The sequence below is a fragment of the Apium graveolens genome, chromosome 1 (assembly GCF_009905375.1).
Source record: "Apium graveolens cultivar Ventura chromosome 1, ASM990537v1, whole genome shotgun sequence".
Taxonomy (NCBI): domain Eukaryota; kingdom Viridiplantae; phylum Streptophyta; class Magnoliopsida; order Apiales; family Apiaceae; genus Apium; species Apium graveolens.
Window position 1 is genome coordinate 99,229,025 of NC_133647.1, and position 8,960 is coordinate 99,237,984.

Consider the following 8,960-nt stretch of genomic DNA (forward strand, 5'->3'; position numbering starts at 1 on the left):
TGCAGCACAGCACTGCATTCCTCCTCAAGAGCGACAGTCTCTAAATCATCTAGCTTCACTTTTCGAGAGAGAATACCTTTCATAAACTTTGCATAACTAGGCATCTGCTCAAGAGCCTCAGCGAAAGGTATGTTGATATGAAGTTTCGTGAACACCTCCAGAAACTTCTCAAATTACTTGTCCAACTTTTTCTTCTGCAGCCGCTTAGGAAAATGCGGTGGAGGATAGATCTGTTTCTCCCCTGTATTACCCACAGGAGGAGTGTGCTCAATAATAGTCTTCCTTGGTTCCACTTCTACTTCCTGCTGCTCTACTTCTTTCTCAGCCTCAGCTTCTTCAGTTAACATTTGAGTTTATTCGGGATTCGCAACCTTTCCAGACCTTAAAGTGATTGCCTTTACCTGCTCCTTAGCTTCCCTCTTTCCTGGCACTTCAGTGTCACTAGGTAGTATGCCAGGCTGACAATTAAGCAAAGCATTGGCAATTTGCCCAATTTGATTTTCCAAGGTTTTGATAGAAACGGCTTGACTCTTTCACATAAGTTTGAACTCCTCTAATTCAGATTTTTCATTGGCTTGTTGCAGCTGGATTTGTTGTCTTGGTGCATATTACTGTTGCTGAAAACCAGGGGGGTTGTACTGCTTAGCTGGATGCTGCTGCTAAGGCTGTTAAACCGCATTTTGAGTGTTGCTCCAACTGAAATTAGGATGATTGCGGTTGTTGGAATGATAAGTGGCTGGCGTAGGTTGCTGCGATCGCTGAAAGTTGCTCATAAACTGAGCTGATTCACTAGAAATTGTGCACTGATCAGTCTCGTGGGCACCAGCACAAAGCTCACAGACACTAGCGATTTGATCTCCATAATTAGCCAAAGTGTCCACCTTATCATCAAAGCCTTAAGTTGGGCAGCTATAGCAGTTGCTGCATCCAACTCCAGAATTCTTGCTACCTTTCCCTGAGTCAGTCTCTGGGAAGGATTGTGGTACTCATTAGCAGCCATCAGTTCAATAAGTTCATAAGCTTCATCATAGCTTTTAGCCCACAAGGCTCCTCTTGATGCTACATCAAGCATGGGTCTAGAAGTAGCACCCAATCCATTGTAGAAACAATTAATAATCATTCAATCAGGCATGCCATGGTGTGGGCACTTCCTTAGCATCTCCTTATATCGATCCCAAACCTCACACAGAGATTCTCCATTTTTCTGAGCAAACTGAGTAAGAGCATTCCTGATTGCAGCAGTCTTCACCATAGGAAAAAATTTAGTGAGAAGCTTTTGAGCAAGATCCTCCCAAGTGGTGATAGACCCTGCTGATAGAGAATGTAACCAGCACTTAGCCTTGTCCCTCAGAGAGAATGGGAAGTGTTGCAGCTTGATCGCATCTTCAGTCACATCACTGAATTTAAAGTGTCGCAGATCTCGATGAAATCCCTGATGTGCATGTTGGGGTCTTCAGTAGGAGAACCCCCAAACTGAACTGAGTTATGTATCATCTGAATCGTGCTTGACTTGATCCCAAAAGTGTTAGCCCTAGGATGTCATTAATCTTAGGCTGAGAATAGTCCATCAAAGCCTTAGGATTTTCTGCTTGATCACCCGTCTCTACTAAAGCTGGTTCCTCGACTTTCTATTCTTCTTCTATCTTCTATTCTTTCTGAAAAACTTCCCTTCAAACCACCACAAGTTCTTCCTCGGCTTTATCCAATGTTCTCTTACGAGTATGCGTACGCGTATGCATACACCCTCACTAGAGTATCTGAAATAAGACAAGGAAACAAATAAGTAACAATGTCCGAGTCAATGAACTTTAACGACCACTGATGGAAAGCACATCAACTATAAATTAACACTATAGTCCCCGGTTGCGGTGCCAAAAACTTGTTAGTCGCTAAACACGCGCTAATAATTCACGCAAGTATACGCGTTCGCAAGTAATATATAATATATTCTAGTTCGTTCCCACAGAGACTGGCGTTGGTTAACTATGTAATTTATGCACTTAAGCAACAATGTATGGTTATTATTCAATGCTAAGATGATAACAATTTGGGTTGTTATAACTAAAAATTAAGCTAACAATTACAACTAAGGGAATAAGATTGATTGAATTAATATATATGACAAACATGGGATTCTAACTTCATTAAATACTTCATTCAATTGCCTTACTGTTCGTAACCTTAACATGTAATGGTGATGACACTAATCAGATAACACGAAACTGATAAACGCCAACTTTCGTTGCCCGAGTACCATACTACCAGATATCCACAAAAGAGATAGAAGCTGAATAGACACCAATTATATTGAGACCTTATATGTCTATAGAATTTGACAACATAACGGTTTAAGCACAAGTTATCTATCTTGATTACATGATTACATAGGGCAAGTAAGATGGGTAAAATTACCTACGAATCATGCATAACAATAACACATGAGCCTATGCTAGCATGGCAAGTTCTAAATCCTTAAATTCACTGTCGCTTCGTTAAGAATTAACACGCTATTTTACAAGTTCGCGACTCTTATAAGATGAATAAGCATAACCAATACTAGGTTATCATACAATCACCACACACTAAGGCATCAAAACAATTTAACTAAAGAAATCCATAAATAAATCCGCTAGAACCCCACGATAACGATTAGCCCATAATCGGACTCATCATCAACGTGGGTTCCGATGAAAGCATGGTATAATAAACAAAGTCTTTATACTTAAATAAAAAAATGAAGTATGAACCAAGAGTAAAGGTTCACAAGTAAGAAAACTAGCATCCAACTTACAACCTTAAAATAAAGATTCACAAGTAAAACAAGGTCTTCTTCGTCTTCATTGAATCGTGCTAATACGGTCTTCTTACGCCTCTCCTTGCGCTCTGGTACATCTCTTTCATGAAAATGTTCTTATTTAAATATATATAGCAGCCTTAATCAATCTGGAAGTCTCCCAATTAGAATTGCATTATAATCAGGATTCAAAACTTTCGCATCGGCGCGGGCGCACGCTATCACAGCGCGGGCGCGCTGTCATTCTGGAATCCTGGCGCGGGCGCGCGCTAACACAGCGCGGGCGCGCCGTCCTTCTGGGAAAAACTCATATTTCATCTTTTTCCTTGCTACTTCGAGCCGGCTTTCCACGAGCTTTTATTCCAACACCACCTTGACACCAAATTAGCACCAAAACAATGCTAATTCACCTGATTACCTAGATAATGCCTGAAATGCAAAAATACTAGAAAACACATTAAAACACATAACAACTTGAGTACAAATATATCAATTCAAAGCTTATTAGAGCATAATAAAGTGTCATAAATTCCACTCAACAGTGAGTTTTAAAAACATCTGTGTTCTTTATTATTGCATATTTAATTTCTGCAGTAAAACATTTCATTACAAGATTCAATTTACTTTGTTTAACCAAAAAAAGAATTCAAGAAAAGCATAAAAAAATAGTAAAACACATTCACCCCAACCTCTGTGTGTTATTCATTTCTTAACAAGTGGTATCAGAGCAAAATATGAAAGTAAACAGATTCAAGATCTTGGAAGAATGAATACACAGAAAATTAGTAGCATCAAAATTCCTACCTTTGACAAAGCTAACTACATTCTTTGGAAAAAGAAAATGTTGTTGTTTATCAGGATGGCCAATCCACTCTATACTCAGATTCTCAAAAATGGGTCTTTAACTCCTATGGTTAGAGTTGAAGAAACAACATATGGTGATATGGTCATTCCAGCTCATTATGCTCCAAAAGACCCTTCTGAGTATTCTGAGCCTGAAAAGGAGAAAGTTTCCATGGATAGTGGCTTGCAACTAATACTGATAAAATCATTTGACAATGTGATGTACAATAATATTATCAACTGTAACACTGCCAAAAAAATCTGGGAAAAGATTGAAATACTCTGTGAAGGAACTGAAGAGGTTAGATCTAATCAAAGAAGGATACTAATTTCACAGTATGAGGGATCCATGGCCATGCCAAAGAAAGTATAACTGATGTGTTTGAAAGATTCAATAAGCTGATAAATGACTTACAGCTTCATGACAAATACTATGAAGCTGAAGAGGTGAACTTAAAGTTCTTGCTTACTCTCCCTGATCATTTGGAACAGAAAATCTCAGCAATCAGGGAAGGGAGAGACTTGAGCAGAATAACACTGAAGTTCTATATGGAATTCTTAAAACATATGAACTAGAAATGATTCAATGAAAATCATTGAGATCTGGTCAAGGACATGTAGTAGATGGCTCAAGTGCTTTGATTGTCAATAAAAGCCAAACATTTGATGATGAGCCAAGATCTCAAACTCCAGTTGCTTCACCAAGTGAGCAAATAACAAATGATTCACAGGAACAAGTTATAACGACTCGTGTATTTTTGAATTATCTAAATATGTGATTATAGAAATTATTAAATAAATAAAATACGTGTATTGGTTTTGACCACTATGTGTTGTTTGATTATCATCTATGTGTGATTTATGGTGTACCGGGTTGTCCCCGTGATTAATTATGGAGTCGTATTGAATTGTTTTCAATTTTAAAAGTGGATTTAGTGCAAATTTAATTGCATAAATATTTAGAATGTCTTTAAAATTGTTTATATGGTTCTATAATTACAATAATTATTTTTGGGATTTTATAAAATTTAGAAATCAATATTTTATTAATTGTTTATTTTTAAATGATTTTCTGATTGTGTTTATTTGTAAAATCCATATTTAATTCCAGAATTATTCAAAAATCACAAAATTCATAGTTTACTAAGTTTATAATATTCTGTGAATTTTAAAATTATTTTGAAAATTTTCGGGATTAATTTCACCCGCTCGTTGATTCGCTTAATTGTTAAATGTGGATATAAAGTGCGTTTTAGAAATTATTTTAAAATCTTGAAAATTATGTTTTTATAAAGTTCGGGATGTTTATAAAATTTTAAGAGTATTTTGGTAATTTTGCGGGCTTTCGCTACCCATGTACTCAGTCGTTAAAATAGCGTATTGCAAGCGACCCGGTCTTCGCGGGGAATAGTTATCAGTCCAATTACACGTGTCTAATTCTTATGAATTAGAATACACGTGTTATATAGGGTGTGGACAGTATTTTATTCAGAAAAGAAAAAGAAATCAACCCCTCCTCCCTGTTCATCATTTTCGGTTCAATCTTTCTCCAGTCTCTCGTTTTTTTCTTTTCCTTTTGATTTCTCGATCACCCTTCTTCTTCCTCGTTTCTCTCCCTGTACTCAGGTGAGTTCCGGTCGTTTTGAACTCCGGCCATCATCGTTATTCTGGCTACTGATCCTGATTTCAAGTTTTGTTTTGCTGATTATGCCTATATATATATATGCATGTATGTGTGTATAGTTGCGTATTCAGTTGTGGGCGTATCTGTTTGCTTCATGTGTTGGCTGTCCGGTTGCCACCGTCTGGCTTTCCGACAAGGCGGCCGGATGTGCGGGCATTGTCCGTGCATGGCTTGATGTTTTGATTGTGATGTTTATTTCTTTTAGTTTCTCTGAATTTCAGATTAACCGAAATAGAAATTTGAGTGATTATTTTGAATTACTTGATTAACTTCTGAAGATTCGGGGCAGATATTTAAAATATTTATTCGGATTATTTGGAATAAATTTTCATAATTATTTGTATTATATTTTTGAAAATTACGAGTTAATCGGCGAAATACGCGTTGAAAACCCAAAATTAATCGGGTACCCGCGAGTTTTACCGCCGTCAGCGATGAATTTCGATGAGCTAACGGTGGACTGTGATGACACGATTCTGAGTCCTAATATTTTTTTTAAAATAAATAAAATTCGTGTTATGTTTTTAGTCTGGGTCGAATAAATATTGTATTGGGATGGTTAAAATTGGTTGTGATTATTGAATTGTATCAATGATTGGGAATTCTAGAATGGATTGGTGAATTATTGTAGTTGTTATTGTTGTGAACTTTGTGGTTATGACGTCGATTGATGTTTCGACGGGTAGTCCGATAAACAAAGGAGACGCTGCCCGATTTCCGGGAAATCAACTATGGAAATGCGGGAGCGTATCCGGTAATTATTGGGACATCGAGCGAATATATATAAATATATGAGCATATGTTTTATACGAAACCTGATTGTATGTTGTGATGAAACGTTTTACCAAAACCAATAACCCTAATTTCATACAAGGATGAGTATACATATGTTTTTCGAAAACGAACACTGAAGCGAGATTTGAATATATGAATCTTGTATGTTACGTGTACTATAGTAATGTATATGAGTACGAGTAGGGATTGTTATCGATTGGATAAGATTGGTATCGAGGATATGTCAAGCATAACTGAGTGTATAACATAGAGTATTTCGCCCTTGTAGGTTCTAGTCAGGAAACCGAAAGTGGACGTTGGACTAAAGATGACCTAGTAGTCAGTCGACGAGCTCAGTAGAGTTTCAACAGAAAAACCTGAGTGTCGAAGTCGAATCCAATGGGATCTAGTAGTTGGACGTTAAAGCCTGAGCGACAGAGTCAGCTCAGAGTAGATGAGTAATAGTTGTAAAGCCCTGTAAGGCAAGTACTTCTGAATTTTTCTTCGAGATATATCGCAAATATTTTCGAACTGTTTCATAACATGTCGCTATTATTCAAAATAACTCTTGTTTTTATATTACAAGTGCTTTAAACTATTTAATCTTGAACCCTGATTTTTCTTGATCTTGAGCCATAAGCCTTATTCTTGGTAAACCATCCTTTGCTGATCCTCAAATACCAAATCACGCAAATATGATACCACTCCTCAAATGTATAACTACCAAACACCAAACACTGGAACAAAATTGTTTAAAAACACAGAAACTATTATACCCAACCATTCTTTATAACATCAAAGAACTATACCTTGAAAAGTCATTATTTGTCTAATACCTGATCCTTTTTACAGACTGAAAACAGTTTCTTATACATACCCTGATATACCCTTGTGATATCCATGAGTTTCCTTACATTTTTATTCAAGTGTTTAATCATCATTAATTATGATCTGTTTGTATCGAATTATATTGTTTATCATATTGAACTGCTTTAGAATTGGATAGTTTTTTTGTATATATGGACCAGATTCGTGGTCAGACCATATCAATGGTCAAGTTAGGCCAATGTGTGCCTTGGATCCAGTAGTTAGAGCAGTGCTGTGTGCTTTGCTCGGGGTTAGTGCGTGACTGATCAACAACCTAACCTTGGTTTTAAAACTTAAAATGAATATCCAATTCTAATGATTAGTTAAACAGAAACTTGTTTCCTCTGAATCATCTCATTTGATCATTGTTAACCTCAGTTATCGTTATTATGACTTGTTGAGCCAGTTAGCTCACTCTTGCGATTTTTTTTATAAATTTTACAGTTAAAAAGGATATGGTTGATAGTGAAGTCCCTCAGTCCAAAGTGCGATCTAGGATTCCAAACGATCGAGCTAGCAGGAATTTCATATGGTAGTGAGATAGTAAGATTGTAAGAATAATTTCATTATCAGTTATAAGTTAAATTAGTTGGGATTTGATACGTTGTAATAAAATTTAAGGTTGTGGCTTGTTTTCATACTTTAACCTGTCGTGATCCATGGTTGTGTAAAGCAGGGTCGTTGCAAATAATATTTCTTATACAAGTTTATATTTTGTGTATGTGTTGTGGACCCCAAACTTCTGACCCGGGTTTGGAGGGCGCCACACAAGTCATTCTAGAATTGGAAGAAGATGAGTTCTACTCTCTTGATGAACTGGATGAGCTAGATCAGTCAATGGCCTATTTGGCTAGAAAATTCTCTAATATTAGAGTAAAGAAGCCAAGATACTTTAAGGGTAAAGGATAGTCTTTCAACAAAGACAACAGCTGGAAAGGAAGAGGAAAGTACACTTCTGATAGCAAGAATGGTTACAAAACTGGATCTGTTGACATATCTAAAATAAGGTGCTTCAAATGTGATGAACTAGGCCATTTTGCTACAGAATGCAGAAAACCCAAGAAAGCAAAGAAAGACAAAGCTTATCTTGAACTGGAAGCAAAGTATAAAGCTCTTCTGAAGAAACAGCAAAGCAAAGCTTATATTGTAGAGGGAAAAAGTTGGGATGATTTTTATAATGATGAAGATGAGAAAGTTGGAAATTATGCTTTAATGGCCTTGGAGCAAGGAGAATCATCCTCATCAAAATCACAGGTACCAACTCTCACTACCATTGATTTAAATGTGAGTCAATATAAGGAAATTATAGAAAAGATAAGTACAGAAATGTTTCACATACATACAAGTATGGTTGCTGCTAATGAAAAATTGAGCAGACTGACAAAGATAAATGAGAAGTTTGAAAGTGAGAAACAAGAAGCTGAATTGTTGTTGGTGGAGCTTGAAATTGTAAGACAAGAAAATGTAGATCTGAAGAACAAGCTCAAGTGTGCAAGTGAAATTGAAGCAGTGCTAAGGGAGAAACTGGAAAAGAATGAAGTTAACTTGAAATCTTTCAAGAATGTATCTGAGTTAATTGGATAGTATCATGAGAAAAACAAGCCATGTGTAAACATTGCTATCGGTCTTGACTATGATGCCCTGAACAACAAAAAGAAAGACATAGGTGACAAGGGAAAAGCAACAAAAAATGAAAATGTTCCAGGAATGCTGAAAAAGGTTGCCTCACCTATGTTCAAGGCATGTAAAGTTAATTTCAGTGAAGAAGAGCTGATTATCAAGAAAAAATTGCTGATGAAGATAAAGAGAAGAAAAAGGCAGAAACAACTCCATCCTCCAAAGCTGAAGAGAAGCTCATAGACAATCAAAGTTCCAAGACACCTGTCAAAGAGACCAAGACTGAAGATGCAAGAAAGAAGAAGAAAAATAGAAATGGGAAAATTGGGATAAACAAAAGCAACAATTTTGCTTATGTTGCAGATGCTCCAAGAAAGAAGT

At 36.5% G+C, this 8,960-nt stretch overlaps 1 non-coding gene across 1 annotated transcript; it reads left to right on the forward strand.

Moving 5' to 3' along the window:
• Positions 1-1,130: 1,130 nt before the first annotated feature.
• On the forward strand, positions 1,131-1,237 carry LOC141682674 (small nucleolar RNA R71). Its single transcript, XR_012559906.1, has one exon. It is a non-coding gene; the product is annotated as a small nucleolar RNA R71 (small nucleolar RNA).
• Positions 1,238-8,960: the final 7,723 nt, after the last annotated feature.